Source organism: Cygnus olor, chromosome 8 (genome assembly GCF_009769625.2).
Source record: "Cygnus olor isolate bCygOlo1 chromosome 8, bCygOlo1.pri.v2, whole genome shotgun sequence".
NCBI lineage: Eukaryota > Metazoa > Chordata > Aves > Anseriformes > Anatidae > Cygnus > Cygnus olor.
Window position 1 is genome coordinate 1,913,356 of NC_049176.1, and position 16,660 is coordinate 1,930,015.

Below are 16,660 nucleotides of genomic sequence, written 5' to 3' on the forward strand. Positions count from 1 at the left end.
CAAGTTGCCCTGAAGTGATCATGTCAGATCAAGGCCTGTGAAGAAATACAGATGAGCCAATCAAAGTTGTCTTGGGCAGTAAGTGTCAGGGTCATTAAAGGCAACCTTCAGAAACAGTAATGAATTAATTTTCTAAGATAGTAGAGACAGAAAGAGAGAGAGGAACTGAAGCTATGACACTTGTCTTTGAATTTAAAAAGGACACAGAAATTGAGGGAGAACAGTACTGAGGTGGTAAGGGAGGCACAGGGAGCTTGTAATGATCTTGTCGCTTGTGTTCCATGGTAATGTGCAGTTCTTCCCTTCCTGCAGAGATTTCTATTGAAATTACCTATATCTATTCTCTTCTAATAAACCGGCGTGTAATTAGTTGAACCTGAGTTGGTTTCTGAGATTTTCTTTGGAAAGAAAAATAGAACTAGCTCCTATCAAGTAAAATGAATCTGATACTTGACTTCAGAAGAGGCTGAATTAGAATAAAAGTCTTATATCTTGAGATTTTTGTGAGAAATAGAGAATGTTACATTTAACTCTGAAAAAAACAGGAGAAAATAACTTGGTGTTTATGCTGGTGAATAGAAGTACTGCAGTTCATACAAAATGGGGTGGTTTAGTTTTCTATTTGAAAGAACAGAAGAATATGGTGGGTTAGTGATATGTATGGAGTTCAGAAGCATTAGAATATATACACAGATTTGAAGGTAAAAGTCACTTTGGTTCAATAAGTCATTTATAAATAGCTTTGAAATAAAATAATGGTATTTTAGAAGCAAATGTTATGCGTTTTGAAGAGGTAACTTTTAAAATACTTCAATAGTTTTCACATGATTAATCACTTTGGACTTGAAACCTAATAGATGTTTTTTCCTTCCTTTTTAGAAATGTCAGAGGAAGCCATATTATGAACAATAAAGGAAATAGAAAGACAGACTTTGTTCCTCTAATTCTTTCCAGAATTATGTACAATTTTACTAATGTTATTGTTCTCCACCCACCCACTCCTCTTTTTATAGATGGTTATGGATTAATGTGCTAAAATGGAAATTTAATTTAGGTCTAAGTAAACTATTTCCATGGAGATAATAGCATTGTTGATGTCCTTTGCTTTGGGAAATGTCCTAGAAAACACAATCCATCAATTTTTCATCTGTCTAGACACAGGCCAAAAATAATGACGATCTTTGCAAATGAGTGTAGTATTAATAGGAACCTTTGTACTTGGATTTTCATGATTATAAGCAGCTGCGATTTATAGGGGTGTGTGTCTGTGTATACAGATACAAATTTCCTGGTATTTAGAAATTTTTATTTTCCTACTTCAGTTTTTCTTACAAGAGAGTAGATGTTCATCAAGCATAAAAGTTTCTATGGAAAGCTTTTAGTCTACAAACTGTTTGACACCATTTTTAGGTTTAGCCATTTATCTAGTACCACTCAGAAAAGTAAGAAGTACTGTATAAGTGTGTATGATTTTGTGTAAGACTACTGGCTTTCTTGAGATTATTCACAATCAAAATTCTAAACAAGCTTAAATACTTGAAGAGTTACTTCTCTGGAAGGATACTTGAAAGATAAGAAATATCATTCAAAAGGTAAATTTTTCACTATATTTTCATAACACTGTGTGGACATACATAACTTTTTGCTGATAGATGCATATTGATGGTTCTGGTGAAGCTAAGAAATCATAATGTGTCTTGGCTAAAAGCATGTTAACATTCAACATGCTTCTGCCTGTTTCTCTTGGGTATTTCCAAATGGCAAAACCAACATAGAAAATGTAAACACACCATAATCTGGTATAATCACTTGTATTTATCTATGGAGAAAAATATTCAAAATTCTCATTGTGCTAGCGTCGTTTTGCATCATCTACACTAATGAGTGCAAAACTGTTGGACCAAAGACTGTTGAGCTTTTCCAAAAACATGATAGGAGGTAAGGCATTCCCTTAAATGTCAGTGGATGTAAAACACTCTACAAAGCTTTTATAAATTACAGTTTTTACTGATGAGGCACATGCACATTGCTGCCCAATTTATTTACCCAAGAGACCAATTTATTTCACTACCTTGGCACTAACTGTTTCCATTGTCATCCGGGTCTGCTCTGACCAACCAACTGTGACAAGCTGTTTGTTCAACTGTAAAAGGGCATTGTCTGACTCTAAACAATGGCTTTATCTAATTATGAAACCCCATGCATCATTTTAGTCCTTTGTTGCTGGTTATACAAACACAGTTTTCATGTTATTAAAATAATTTAAGTCTGGATACACTGTCCTACAGTGAAAGACACTTTGCATTGTAACTTTATAAACTTGTAGCTCACATCTGAAGAGAACTGACTGTAATGTTCTGACTGAGGTTTGTTTGGCAGTAGGAATACTTGAGAAAGGACAAAAAGAGAGAATTGTTTTTAAAGGAAAATATAAGAGAGATGGAATAACTGAACAAAATTCATTGCTTATGCTTTAAATAAATCTTGTGTTATCAAAATGAACTCTTAAAAATAATGTGTATATAAGTACAGGTGTGCTTATGGAAAGCAAAATTGGATCCTTGAGAAAGAAGTTAGCTTTCTGGCTTTGGAACTAGTAGCAAAAAAATGAATAGACCCACTTGAAAAACTCTCCATTGTCCCCATTGCTTTGTGTCAGAAGACAACTGAATGCAATCAAAGCTTTTTGTCTTCAGCTGTCAGTAAGTCAGCTTCTTTAAGAGGGCTTTTTACAATAATCAGAGAAAGAATTCAGAGGTTTTGCTTTTCTGTGTTGCTATGACTTTTTTTTTTTTTTTTTTTTGACTAGAGAAAACTAGCCCCAAATTAACAAACAGTTTTGATAGACTGGAGTATATATAAAGAAAAAGAGTTAAGGCTCTGTATGTAAAAGAGTTGAAGCAGACTAATGTATTAGTGTTTTATTAACATATATGCAACATTTGTGAGTGAGGGCAAATCTTCTTTCCAGTAAGGACTTACACAAATGGTGCTGTTTGTAAACAAAATTTCCTTAATTCATCTTTATCAACGAAAACTTTCTCTATTTTTTTTTTTGAGGAATTACTTAATGATCTTGTATAATTGGTTTCACATGTTAAATCCCTATTGGTAGTTTCACCGTGATTTTCTTATGAAATATGAAACTTTTTAAAATTTAATCATGAATTAATATTAATTTAATCAAGTATTTTAATATTAAAGCTATTAATATTTCATCTTCTACATGGTTATGCAGGTTTTTGAAAGCCATTCCAGTGTTTTCTGACAAACTACTCTGTTATACAAAGGCTATTTTGACATCTCTTTGCTCACGTGGTTCCTGTGTGGTAGCTGGGCTGCCTGGGTCACCAGTTATTTTTATTCAGCCTCTAGAGTGAATGCAAATGAGATGCAGGACACGGAGAGGCTAAAGCAAGTTTACTGAGTCTGATAGAATCAGTATATCCTTGTGCCTGGCTAGAGTATACTTGAAAGGAGCCTGGCACGATTTTGCAGGTTAATCTCTGTTTGCAGCAGGGTTTGACTCGTACCAAACCTGGCACACTTCGGCACCTGCGGGCTGTCACTGACAAGGGGCTGCGAGGAGATGGACTGCCGCCGACCGGCTCTAAATGAGCCAGTTGCATGGAGCTGATAAAACTGGAGATTTACTGAAGTAGACAGGCCTGTGCTAAAACAAGCTCCTCTCCCCGTTGAAACCCTGCCTGTCACTTCAATCAGTCACCTGCCCTGTCAGGAGCTGGCGTGGGGCAGTGGCCGTCCCCTGCCCTCAGGGTCTGTGGTGCTGGGGCTTTGTGCGGCCCAGGCCTGGCCGAAGAGGTGATCGGCGGTAGCATTAAAGCAAGGTCGTGTTGTGTGGGTGGTCTGTGCTGCCTCCTGTGTCGTGATATAGCTTCACCCTTAAGAGCTGCCAATATTACAGAATTGCCACAGAGGACTTGAGTAAAGGCAGAGACAGGGATTGATGTGTGGGTAGAGAGAATCTCGGTTTGGATAGGAGATCAGAAAGTGTAAATATAAAAATAGTTTTGCCTATATTATATGACATTGGAAAACTCTGTTTGGGATTGCTCATAGATACGATGTCACTTTAGACCCTGAGCTGATGGCAGAGCTGAAACTTGTTTTATTACAGCTAACACTAGAGTTGAACCTCATTGAAGGTGGTGGGTATGACAGTTGTTGAAGATAATGACTACCTTGCCTTATGTTTAAATGTAAAAGAAAATGACAATGTTTGGTGGAATCCCCAGGTGAAGCCCCAGCTTCCCACAGTACTGGCCAGCTGCTGGGCTGTGTAACGTCAGGTTTCATTTCTACACCAACACAGGAACTCGGAGTTGATAGACCTGTGGCAGTGTTTGATAACTGAGAGAAAGGTCACTGGACTGGGCTGTGAGGAGTCCTGGAGCCAGGCAGGGTGGCTCTCATTGAGCATCCAGCAAACAGGTGTGTGGGAGGTAGAGAGTGGGCTTGGATCAACAAGCGAAGAGAAGAAATGGGCTCTGTCTGCATTCAGAAAGTAGGGCAACATCTATGCTAATTGTGGAAAAACTGCTGCAGCAATGAAATACAGCCTTTAGGTTTTCTCTCAGCAGAAACAGCATGCAACAAGCCAGTACAGGACAGCTGCTCTAGATGAAATACTGACTGAGCGCTGGTGTCAGTGGGTAACGTGTTTATGTTTTTATCCTTACTGAGTTCAGCATTTCCATCTCTATTATTTTTCTTCCTATATGGAGCTGTTGCTCTAAATACATATCAGAATGCTATAATAACATACCAAAGCAACAATCAAGTAGTGAATTTTGATATAGCAAAGAGGATTCAGAGTAGACTTTTTAAAAGCAAATTTGGAAATTTCAGTTTCCTGTTCTCTGTACTTTACATTTAAAAATCAAAATCTTTAGGGATACAAAGATGATAATGAGAAATTGTGAAAACGTATGCAAAATAGCTTTGACCCTAGAAACCTTCAGCAGACATGTACTTTCCAGAGCCAAAAGTAGTCTATTGAATCATGCAATCAACATAAAGTTAGCTAAAACATTAATTAAGTACGGTCGTCTTAAAAGTAGAATTCATGCTTCATTTTGGCAAGATGCCCATAAGAAAAAGATAGATCTGTCACGGTCTTGCAGACTGCCGTAATTAAGGTTTGAAATACTTCCTAGTCTAAAACAAGGATAGTTCAGACAGAGCTAACTGTTTAAACAACATCCCTTATGAACTGACATTGGTCCTCCGTTTCAGACTGACATGCTTTACTATTTTTCTTTTTTTTTTTTTCTTATGGGCTTCTGTGCAAAATGTACAGGAAGAACAGAAATTAGGAAATAGTCATCAACGCTTTTTTTTAATAGAAGCTCAGAGGCTAGAAAACAATTATATAGAGTAGCCAGAACATTCTGTGTGTAGGTAGTGCAGAAGGTAGGAAATTAAATTTTATACCTCAGAGTAGTTAGAAAAAAGGTTATCTGTCTGGAGGTTTTGTTCTTTTCTGTCTGTGAACATGTGAACTATTGATGTTAATTGGATCCAAACATCTTCAGACTTTAAGGATTTAAAATTTATTTCCAAATTTTGTGTCTCGGCTCACATCCAAACCTGCAAGTTCTGGAGGAGAGATGTCTATCAGTACTTCAGTCAAACTGTTTTAAGATTTTGATTAGTGAGTAAATATAAAGTGAAAGGTCAAGTTGATTGCACGTGCCTTTGACTTAAATAGGATAAGCGCATCATATGGGCATGTAGTCTCCCAGTATAATTTTGGATAACATATTATCTTTTTAGATCTCTTAACTCATACAACCTATTTTCCATTTAGAAAGCTTAGTCTCATTTTAAGGATGTAAGGTATTCAGGGGCCCAAGATCGTCAACCTTTTTGTAGTGCCCTATTATTCTGTTATATTTCTAGTGTAATCCAATACTCGTCTCAGAAAAATCTGCCCTCTGGCACAGTCCTTCCACTGTCATAAGAGTTTAGTTTTCTGTGATCTCAGTGGTATTTAACAATAAGGTCTGAACTGCATGTTTAGTGGAAGCTGTGGGAACATGGATGTCAAGTCCATTAATCATGGATTTAAAAAAAAAAAAATAGGCTCGACTGTCAGCCAAGGATTAGCTGTGCCCCCACTGCAAAACCTATTCAAACAACCCACCGATTAGGTCAGCTTGTCCTTCTGCCCTGAGATTTTTTTATTTTTTAACAGAAACTGGCAGTTGCAGCTATAATCCTTACAGTACTTGAGGTTGTGTATAGATATGTGATTGGAAGACCATAGGCTACTTCTAGTTCCCCAATGTCAGGTTGACACAATTGCATAAAATCAATACAAAACGACATGTTCTGAGAAGCAGATGAGTGCACAAGTTGTAATGGCTTCAGGAGTACTTCAGTATCTGCTTAAAAGTATATTGCTGTAATTCAGCAATTCATTTTTGGTCTGACTTCATTTGGAAAGTAAATATTAACTGTATATATTTATCAAAAGATAAATGACAATTATTAACCTGTTTTCTAAATATTATACTGAAAAGATGAAGTTTTTGCAGTGATGACATCTTGACACTGATGTGTCTGAGGTGCACACAAGGAAATATAACACACTACAGAAATTTTGAGTGTTTTAGTTTGGCTGATGAAATTGAGCAGTGTCCCTTTTGGTGGTGGCTGGTGAATTATTTCTGTCTTTTGAGTGAAGTTATGCTGATGATTTGTGGTGGGTGAGTTCTGCTCTTTACCGGGGTAAAGATGGCACAAAAATGTCTCAGAGTGCTCTGCTGTGGAAAAACGTTTTGTTTTCCTCTACTGCAGCTCTCAATCAATGTGGCTGTTCTGCATGGTTAACAACATAGCTCCAGAATCCTATTACTATGCAAAGTAATTTCAAATTATTTCACAACTCAATTGCTCAGACTCTGTTGGATTTCGTGACTTTCTGGAGTTATCTTGAATTCTCAGAACCCTTTGGCCCTATTCTTTTTCATGTGCAGAGTTATGTATAATATGGAAATTGGTGTTAATGGTTTCTCTAGCCACTATTGTCCCCACTAGCCAAAACCAACACTGTAAATCTGTGTTTTATTAGCAATTCTGCTCCAGAGCCGCACCCTCAGCGTGGTGCTGTGATGTGCCTCTGGCATCTTTGTCAGCTGTCTGACTCCAGGCTGCCCGGGAGCTCGGTGTGGAGACAGAGCGAGGGTGGCGTGCCCTCACCCCGGCGTTACAGGCGGTAGCGTGCTCTTACTGCCTGGTGGCCATCTGGGCTTTCAGGGGCTTCTTAGGGTGCTTGCTTTGAATCATATGGCATTAATTGCTGGCCTGGCAGCTTCTGTCCCATTCACCTGCTGCAAGGGTACCTGAAGCCAGCTCCAGCTAGCTCTGCGGGAATTTAATCTCGCTGCCATTGGGAGCGGGTTGCTTGCTCCTGGCCCTGGCTTGGGAACCAGCTCTGGAGCGGGGTGTCAGGCTGGGATGCGGGAGGCATGCCCGAGGAGCAGCTCTCTGTGGCTGTTGGAGGCGCACCAAGAAGGGCTTTGGTTTGGTTTCATCCTCTTGGTATAAAATGTTTTTAAGGTGTGCTCTTGGGTTTGTAGTTTGACATGTTAACATTTGTATTTAAAATTTAATTATACATTTATTAAAAGGTTGAGGCAGAGTAGAAAAATGTAAAATGAGAATTGAAATTAAATGCCAAACTAAGGTTTTTAGGGCTTTAGGATCTGCAAAACTTGGCATACCTAGAATATGGCTTTAAAATGTATAGCAGCCTTAATGAGTTCCTGATATATCTGTGTTTCTGAAGCTCTTGAGAAAGCAAATCATTTTTCATTTTTGTTAGATAATAAATAATAGGCCAAGCAGAGCAAATTCTGAAATTTGATATTTTTCAAAGAACCATATATATAGTAAAATGATGACAATGGAACTTGTTTATTAAACTAATGTAGTGATTTTATCACTTCATTCTTGGTATCTTAGTACCTGATATTAGACTGGTATGGTTGCCATGGTGACTGAACACACTGTTCCTTTCATTTGACCTTAAGTTCAAGCCCTGCTGTTGCAGTAGAAATGCCAAGAACACCTCCACTTTTATTAAAAACAAAACTATCAAATACATGCAAAGAGAAAAATGGGCAAAAAGAAAGGACAACGTGACATTACACTGTGAAGCCAAAGAGGAGAAGAGCCTGTTTTCAATGAAATAAGTGACCAAGAAATAAACAACTGTTAGAACATGATATCAAAATACATATCCTGTCCTTACATTTAATTGTATTTAGATTGATTTGCTACATTACATTTGCTATTCAGTGTAGAAGTGGCTGTGCTCTAACAACTCGCCCTTATTCATTTGCTTTTAGAACTGGTTGGACTTGCTCTCAGAAGAGCAGTGTTGAGCTCCTCAGTTCCATGTACCGACCAGCTGCAAGGCAGAAAATGGTTGAGGAGGTCAGAGAAGATTCAAACTAGGGTCCAGACAGAGGTGAGCTCCTGTTGGCTGGTGTTTGGGGGCTCCTGTGTTGTCACCATCCGCATTGGTCACCCCACATGACTTTGGGGTCAGTGACTTTTGAGGCTCTGATCCACATCCAAATGGAGGCAGTTTGGTTGTGGAAGGAGCCCTGAAAATAGGGAAATTCTGGATATTGCTGTGGGAGATAAGAGAGCACCAGGAGTCATGGTGAGGTTTGGCAGCATTGTCTCCTGGCACCCTCCTGAATTCTGAAATAAACCTGTATCCTGGTCCTGGCATGCTGTAGCCCATAACTTCAGGTAAAATTAATCGAGATGAACCCTTCATGAAATACTTTGTGTCACTAAAGATTGAGTGTGGAACTTTATCTGTGTAGGAAATTCAGTAAACGAGCAAAACACAGATACACTAGTATATAAATACTAGCACACCTGCCTTATTTTCAGTTTTTGAGATGGCTTTGTTCTGACCCTAACTTAAGGTTAGTAAGAAAACTTGTTTATTAAAATTGGGTCAGATTCTTTCTTTTCTAGGACCAGATCACCAGTGACACAGCTGGCTGTCATTTCTTGTTTCCTACAGTTTGTTCTAGCTAGAAAAGGTGTAAAAGCAGAGTTTTTTAGTACTTGCACAATATTTGAATGAGGGAAAATTAATTGAAAAAGACAAGAGTTAAGGATATGTGGGTATAAACTAAAGAATGACGAAAATGCTATTGGTAACAAGCATAAAAGGGAACGAGATAAAGGTTTATGAGTACAGAGGAAACAAGAAAATTATTAAAAAAAACAAAAAAAAACCAAAACTTTGCTACCTAATGGGAAAGCAAACAAATAGTGTTTGACAAAGAAAATAATGAAATGCTTAATAGTTACTGTGCATCCTTTTTAACTATAAAGGGATAATATTTACAGGCTGCTTAATGCAATAAATCAACAAGGAGAGATGAGAACGTAGGAAGAACCATCTCAGAGCATACTCTGAAAATGTGTTAGATTGGTGGAGTTTGAAAACACACACCTTGCTGAAGGAAGCAGCAATGTTGCTGCAATCTTTGGAGAGATGGTGGAGAAAAAATAAGTTTGTGATGTAGTGGAAAGGGGAAACTGTACATGCTTTTCTGCCTTTGCCTGCGTGTACTGTGCTGCTTCTAGTTTTTGCATCTTTTTTTGCAACTTCAAGGAGGAAGTCCTTGGAGCAGAAATACTTTATAAACCCTTCAGTGATCTGGTCTAGGTTTGCAACATCCAAGAAACAACTAAAATAACCATCTTACAACCTCTCACAATTTCTCATCTATGATAATGACTTTTTACGGAAAAAAGGGGTTCAAGACTCAAATTGATTGTCTGGCAGGTCTGTGGTAATGCAGAAATGGATTACATTTCTGCAGAAACAGATCCTACGTTTCTTTTCTGTTTTTGAGACTTGCAGATATGTTGGAGTATAATCAAAAGGTAAGAGTTACTAGTTTACTGTTGCATTTCCTTGAAAACAAAATGACAGGGAGAATTTTGAATTCATGGAGAATTATCACTGCCTTCAAAGTGGAAAATGTGGATACAAATTAGTTTGCAAATATCATTCTAACATCCGTAGTTTTCAGTTGAAGCAAATGTGAATAAAGTATAAATAAGCTGATTGTCAGTGTTCCTCTCAACGGAAGCAACACCATGTGAATTCTGGTCTCATGGGAAAATAGATTAAAAACAAAACACAAGAAGCACAAGCACGTGAAAGTACCGTTCTGATGGTAGATCAGCTTGGTTTGGTTTGCAATGCAGTGGATTCTTTGGCAAAGCTAGAATATCCCAACAAAGATCTTTGTCCATTAGTGTTATAGCTATGACACAAAATTACATGTTACTTTACAGCAGCAAACAAAAGAATATGATTAGAATACCAGTGTGAAACCAAAATGCTTTACTCAGGCTTGGATGCTTCTGATATATATATTATTTTTATTTATATATATATATATATTAATAGCCAACTCATCCCTTTCTAAAAGTGAGCCACAGATCTCATCTGATGACCTAGACTTGTTTAACCCTTTCCAAAATAGGATCAACACCCGCTATCATGATGCAGCTTTGGGGTCGTGGGATTTGCAGGTCAAAGCCCATGGGCACATGGCACGTAGACAAGCATGGGGATCCACTCTTTTTCTTCAAATAACGTATGCTGGTATTAAAAAAAAAAATAAAATCAAAACAGATCTTCCCCTTCTCCCCCAACCCTTTCATGTTGTTTTACAGCTGAGGAGTCTGGCACAACCCTGCTGCTCTTTCAGAAGTGCCTTCAAGAGTTATTTATGCACTTTACTTCAGTGTAGTACATACATGACCCTGCAGGTCTCCAATCTGCCAAAACCAAAAGCTTCAACGTTTTTGTCTGCCTATCACAGCATGGGTTTAATTGTCAAAGATCTTCTCTAAAAATGCATGGCGCACTATTCCTTTCAGGATAGTGTAGCAGAGGCTGTAAGTGTCCCTGTCCCACTTATTACCCTCCACATTTAAGTACTGTTTTGCAAAAGGTGTATAATGGCTTTACTTGTTCCTTTGAAGAAACATTCTCTGTTGGGAACTCAAGATAATGTTCTTTCCTAAGCCGTAAACTGTAACCTGATGGTGTTGGCTGAAGAAAGAGACATATTAATTATCTATTTCAAAGTTATAATTGACCCTGAACAAAAAGTTAAGCTGTTTAATAATATTGTTTGTATTCTTAGTTAAGCTTTTGAACTTGGTTAAGACGAATAATATAGAATGCATATTTTTCTTCTTGGTGATTCCTTGTCCATTGGTAGGTGGTTTTTTTCCTGCTTCTCATTTTTTCTTAATACTAGATTTGTGCAGTAATTAGCGATTTTGATTCTGTCACTCTTGTCCAAAGCATCTTTAGAGTTGGAACGACAAGAAATTTAATTGAAGCAGCTATTAAAAAGGGAGAAAAGAATTTCTCAGAAATGTTAGCTAAATGACAGTTTTCTCAGGGAAAAACGGCAAATGAAAATTTTTGATAGCAAATTTAATTTTCATTCTTATCTTTTAACTGTTAATTGCACAATTCAGTTAGAATCTTCTTGCACTAGTAATGTGTTACTTTTCCCCATACATGTATGCAAATGCTTGACAGTTACACTTAATATTTATTCTGCAGATTAGATTTCTGATTTTTATTTAATGCAACGAGAGTTTAACCTGGAAGATACCATCATCTTTATTAGTAGCATAGTACATGACTACTAGGACTAATGCATCATTAAAAAGCATCCAAAGAATGAAATTAACAACTCAGAATATTTAAATCTGCTTTTACAGGAAAAACTGTCTTGGTTCTAAGTTGGATTTTTATTGTTATTTTTTTATTGTCATTTGTAATATCAGTATTCTGGGCAGAAAGAATCTCAGAAGTTTCACGCTTAATGTAGTTTCATGTAGTTTCAACTATTTTTTTTTGGCTTCAGTTGTTCCCCTATGTGATACTTGCAAAGGTGACAGAGCAGCCTGTGACATTCAATAATAGTACTCCCTTCTAAGCAGTATGTGCAAGAAAGTTAGAATATTCTAATATTCTAGAAACATAAAAGAGCATATTTATCAAGATATATTTCATATTATCCATTTATTCATGTTAAAGGTAATCCAGGTAATAGCATGTTATGCTTAGGTATGTTCTATGTACCTACTTAGGAACGTAAAGTTTGGACTTGTTCTTTCTCTTGAGCTTGACTCTTTCAAGGTCTGTTTAACAAGAGCATATCTAATTGAGTTCTTCATGACTTCACTGTGAAAACAGGGAAAAAAAAATATTTCAACCCAACTTTAACTCTAGTTTCATGTATTAGCCCAATGAAAATTAAATTAAGTCTTGGAACCGTAAGTACAAATAAATTCTGGAGTGAGCAGCAAATGCTTTGTAGTATGTCAGTGTTCAACAGATCTCTAATATTAATGGTGGAAATTCAATTATTCATTAAAATGACTCTTCACAGCTCTTAATTATTTTCTATGGATGCAGTGTAAGCCGGGGTGGAGCCCAGACCCTCTGGCCCAGTCCCCCCAGGCTGCGTGCACTGGAGTCAATCCTCGGCCCCTCTGGTAGCTCCTTGGGGCAGTGTATGAGTTGTTGGGAGGTGTTAGGCAGGAGTTCCAGAAACATGTTGGTTCTTCAATTTCCTTCTCATTTAGTTATCTCATCACGCAGTGGGCTGACAGCATATCAGGTGAGGGACTCGAATCAAATAATTCCTCAGCAGTTGTGAATATTTTTCATGTGCCCTCTGGGCACGGGTCGGGCCTGCTCTGCCCAGCTCCCAGCCCCAGCTGCAGGAAGCAGTGCGCCCACGGAGCCTTCTGAAAGGGGGGAAAGTGGGGATTTAATTGGGGAGGGTGATCCCTGCTACAGCTCTTGATTATCAGCAGCCATTGTGCGGCTGTCCTAAAAATAACGAGTAATAGGATGGTGCTGTTAGTGATGGCACCTCGGCTGGTGGGTAGCATATTGGACAGGAGTTTCTCTCTGAACACCATTGTTCATCTTTTCATTGAAATGTGCTTTATTAAGGAATATATTGCAATTTGCTTTCAGCATTGAAGATCCTCTTAAATTCTAGAGAAGCCACTATAAGTTGTGCTGGGAACTTTAGTATAGCTGTTAAAGTCGGTGGCAGCTGTCAGCCTCACAGTTGGGGAACTTTTTTGATGGCGAACAAACCTTGAAAGTGTTCTGCGTGCACAGCTCAAAATATTAACTCTGCTCCTAGGAAAGTGTAGACGAGGACGGTGAAGTTGCCAGCTGTCACTTTATTTCAGTGTGCATTTATTTATTTATTTATTAAGTTACCCTGTTGTCATCATGCAAGTGTAGCGGTGGGTGGAATGGTGGCTTGTTTTTAGCTGCTGATTGGTGTCAGGGCTGCATCTGGAGTTTTAAAATAGTCTTCCTGGTGCTGACGGAAAGATTTTACCCATCACAACCATCTGACATCCTCTTGAACATGGCTTGTATTTGCTGTCATGTCACATCTGTGAGAACAAATCCTAGGTTATTGTATCGCAATTAGGCAGGTGTATTGTGGCCATGAGATTATACTCATGGCAGATCTCAAAAAGGTAATGTGGAATTTTGCTCTTAAGACTAATAAAAATCAATGCCTCCATTATTACCATTTGCATTTTCTGTGTCTCAAGCCTCAGGATGAGAATTCTGTAATAAAAATTGGCTGTTAGATGTTTGGGGAAATGAAATGAAAGCTAAAATAACAAGAATATAATGGTAGAGAAGTTTAAAAGCCTTCCTTCGTAAGGAAATGAGGCTGGGATGACTGCATTGTTAGTGTGTCTTAATAACCTCTGATGTGGCTGGCCAATTTAGCCAAATTTGACAGGTGGAGAGAGAGCTCAAAGGTGTTGAGTTTCTAGAAGTTTCGTAAGAATTAGAGTCTGGAGGGAAGAGAAAGAGATATATTTGTACACTCACTGTGGGAAGAGCTGCAGGGTGAGCTCAGTTAATGATTAGACCTTGGAGAACTGGCAGAGAGGAGCTCTGCCAAGACCGGAGCTGAGACATTTTACCTGACCTTGCTTTCTTATCCATCATCTCTAGGGAATGTCCCAGTCCAACACAAGGAGAAGCAGAGAAGCAAGTTGCATGGGGAATACTTTCATGTGAGGACAAAGTTGCCCAGTAAGGGGGAGAGGATGCTATGAGCCAATCCCCAAATCAGGAACATGATATTGAAGTTTTTAATATCGGTTTTGCCCGATCTGTTACCTGTAGCATAAGTTTTGGAACAATTTTTTTTGTGAGCATGATTCTCCTGGCTCATCTCCAGTGGATCAGGTTGGGCTGGGTTGAGAGAATTCCCCTGTGATGGAAGGCTGTTTTGTGGGAATCACTGCACTGTAGTTCACAGTGCTCTCTGAAAGTCCTGGGGTGTGGGGGCTGCCTTGCCCACCTGCTCCATCCCCCAGGGTTGCTACCTGAAAGTGTTGGATTCAACCGTAGGGGCTGGCTGGGAAAGTTTGACTTTCCACTGCTGTATGAAAACCTATCAGGTAGTTTATTATTCTTAATTTCTCTCTTGCTTGCTTTTATTAAAATAGGAATCATGAAATGACTGCCACAGAGTATTTCATAAGTCTTGGCTCCTTAATGGATCCCCACGTAATTTTGATATACATCCTCTTGGGTTTGGCAACTATAAAACAACTGCTATAGCTTTCACTGTGGCAGCTTTTCTGCAGAATCTGTTCCATCAAATGGCATGTTAAAGGTCTTCAAATGTTTCCTTATTGTTGCAGGCTTGCAAGGCACCACCCTGAATTGTTTATTATACTTCTGCTCTTTCTTACTCTCCTTAAAGAGTGTATTTTTTATTAGGTCTTGTTCCTCAAGGACAGATCCACTGTACGAGGCTTGTTACACTCTTAATGGGCTTTCCTGTCACTTAGTCTTGTACACGGGCCATGGAACTTCAGGAATCTTTGAGACTTAATGTTATTTAAAAAGTGCCTCCTGCTTCTTCTCTAATTAATTGCAATCAGAAAGGCTAGTTGGTGGACACATGGTGTCGCAGCTTCTGTGAAATACTGCCTGATGGCTATAAACATTGCCATATGTTCCCTGTGAAATATTGCCATAATCACTGGCAACAGGAGCAGCTTATAGGAGATGAAGGATTAGTTCTTCTCCTTTTTCTGCTTTACTTTCAAAATCTGTGAAATATTTCCTGATCACCTTAGTGGCTTTTTAGTTGCTGCAGTTATAGTGGGTTTATTTTCTTTTAAAGTATTATTGAAGTAACTTTTCGGCTTTTATCTTTTATATTATGGCTGCCAGCAGTTGCTTTACATACCATGACCATTTGCTAAAGCCACTTGTTAATCAAAGTAAGCAGCTAGTTTAAAAGGAGTTTTTTTTTTTAATAAATTAAACAATATAATTTTGCTATAAAGGTAAGTAGTTCAGAAATTAATAAGAATTCTCAAACTTTACAGTCAATGAGCTATAGTTTTTATCTAATTAGGAAGTTTCTGTTCTTCATTGTGTAATGTAGGTAGAAAGATAATTTGGGGGCCGAACTGTTAACCGGTGCTTTTGATTGTGAAGAAGTGGAATCTTCAAAGCTGTGATCTTAACTAACACTTTTTTTGGCCTTTCAAAATAGGTGGCTGCTGCAGTTTGCGGCAACATCTAACAGCATTAGTAAATAATGCTGTTTCCTGTGCTCATACAACTTCTATAGCAGTAGCCTAGTAAGAAATATATTTCAGTAAAACAGTGTATTTCAGATTGTTCATCAGTGTTTCTAAAAAGCTTTCCTTTGTATGTTTTGCCTCTGACATTAAGTTTTTAACACTTTGGCCTCCATTATAAGGAGGCCATTCATTAGAAGCAGCAATCCTCCAATTACTACAACACAGCTAGAAGCCTCAAAAGACTGCTTCCACAATAAGTGTGATTCAATAAGAGAAAGGCAGTGCATTAAGCATGTAAAAGTGTTTTTGTGTCTCTGGTTAGAAGCGTAGGGCTCTCATGGAGGTAAGCAAACAGAATTGATTCTGCTCCTTTTATTAGAATTGGTTTCTTTTAAGCACTGCTTTTCTGTCTCAAATTACTAATTCTAATAGGATATTTGCTAGCTCTGAGAAAAATTTTGTTTTATTAAAGCAACAAATGCTTTTACATGCCCCTCTATACTTTGGGAGTTGTGGGCTATTGAAGCAAGTTCTGTCTTACAAGCGCAGCTCAGGCTATTAAACTGTACACAGGTGATTGATCTCTTTAATAAAACCCTGTTCTTTAGTAAGGAAAGAGTGATAAAGATAAACAAATGACCTTGTTTGTCCAGTGCTTTGGAGATTACAGTAACATGAGGACATCAAGAATGCCATTTTAATGAATAAGGTAGATGAAACACATCAATTTGGACTTCATTTTAAGCATGTCTAGAAACCAATACGCTTTAAGTTAATTTGATCCATGCTTTTCATTCGTTTGTAACACCACGTGCATTTTAACAGAAAACGTTTCATACTTTAGCAAAGACAAGACCTGGCAGGTAGAAGACTGGCACTTTCTGCATGGACATTGGAGCGACATGGAGCGACAACTTTGTAAGCCCACTCTCCTGCAGCTCGCTGCAGCTCCGATCCTGCCGTG

General features: G+C 38.2%; 1 long non-coding RNA gene across 1 annotated transcript in view; it reads left to right on the forward strand.

Moving 5' to 3' along the window:
• The window catches only part of LOC121074114, an 84,376-nt gene that overhangs the window by 25,956 nt on the left and 41,760 nt on the right, over positions 1 to 16,660 (forward strand). The window contains exon 2 of the long non-coding RNA XR_005822137.1: positions 8,376 to 8,497. This is a non-coding gene — a long non-coding RNA (uncharacterized LOC121074114). The remainder of the gene's footprint in view (positions 1 to 8,375; positions 8,498 to 16,660) is intronic.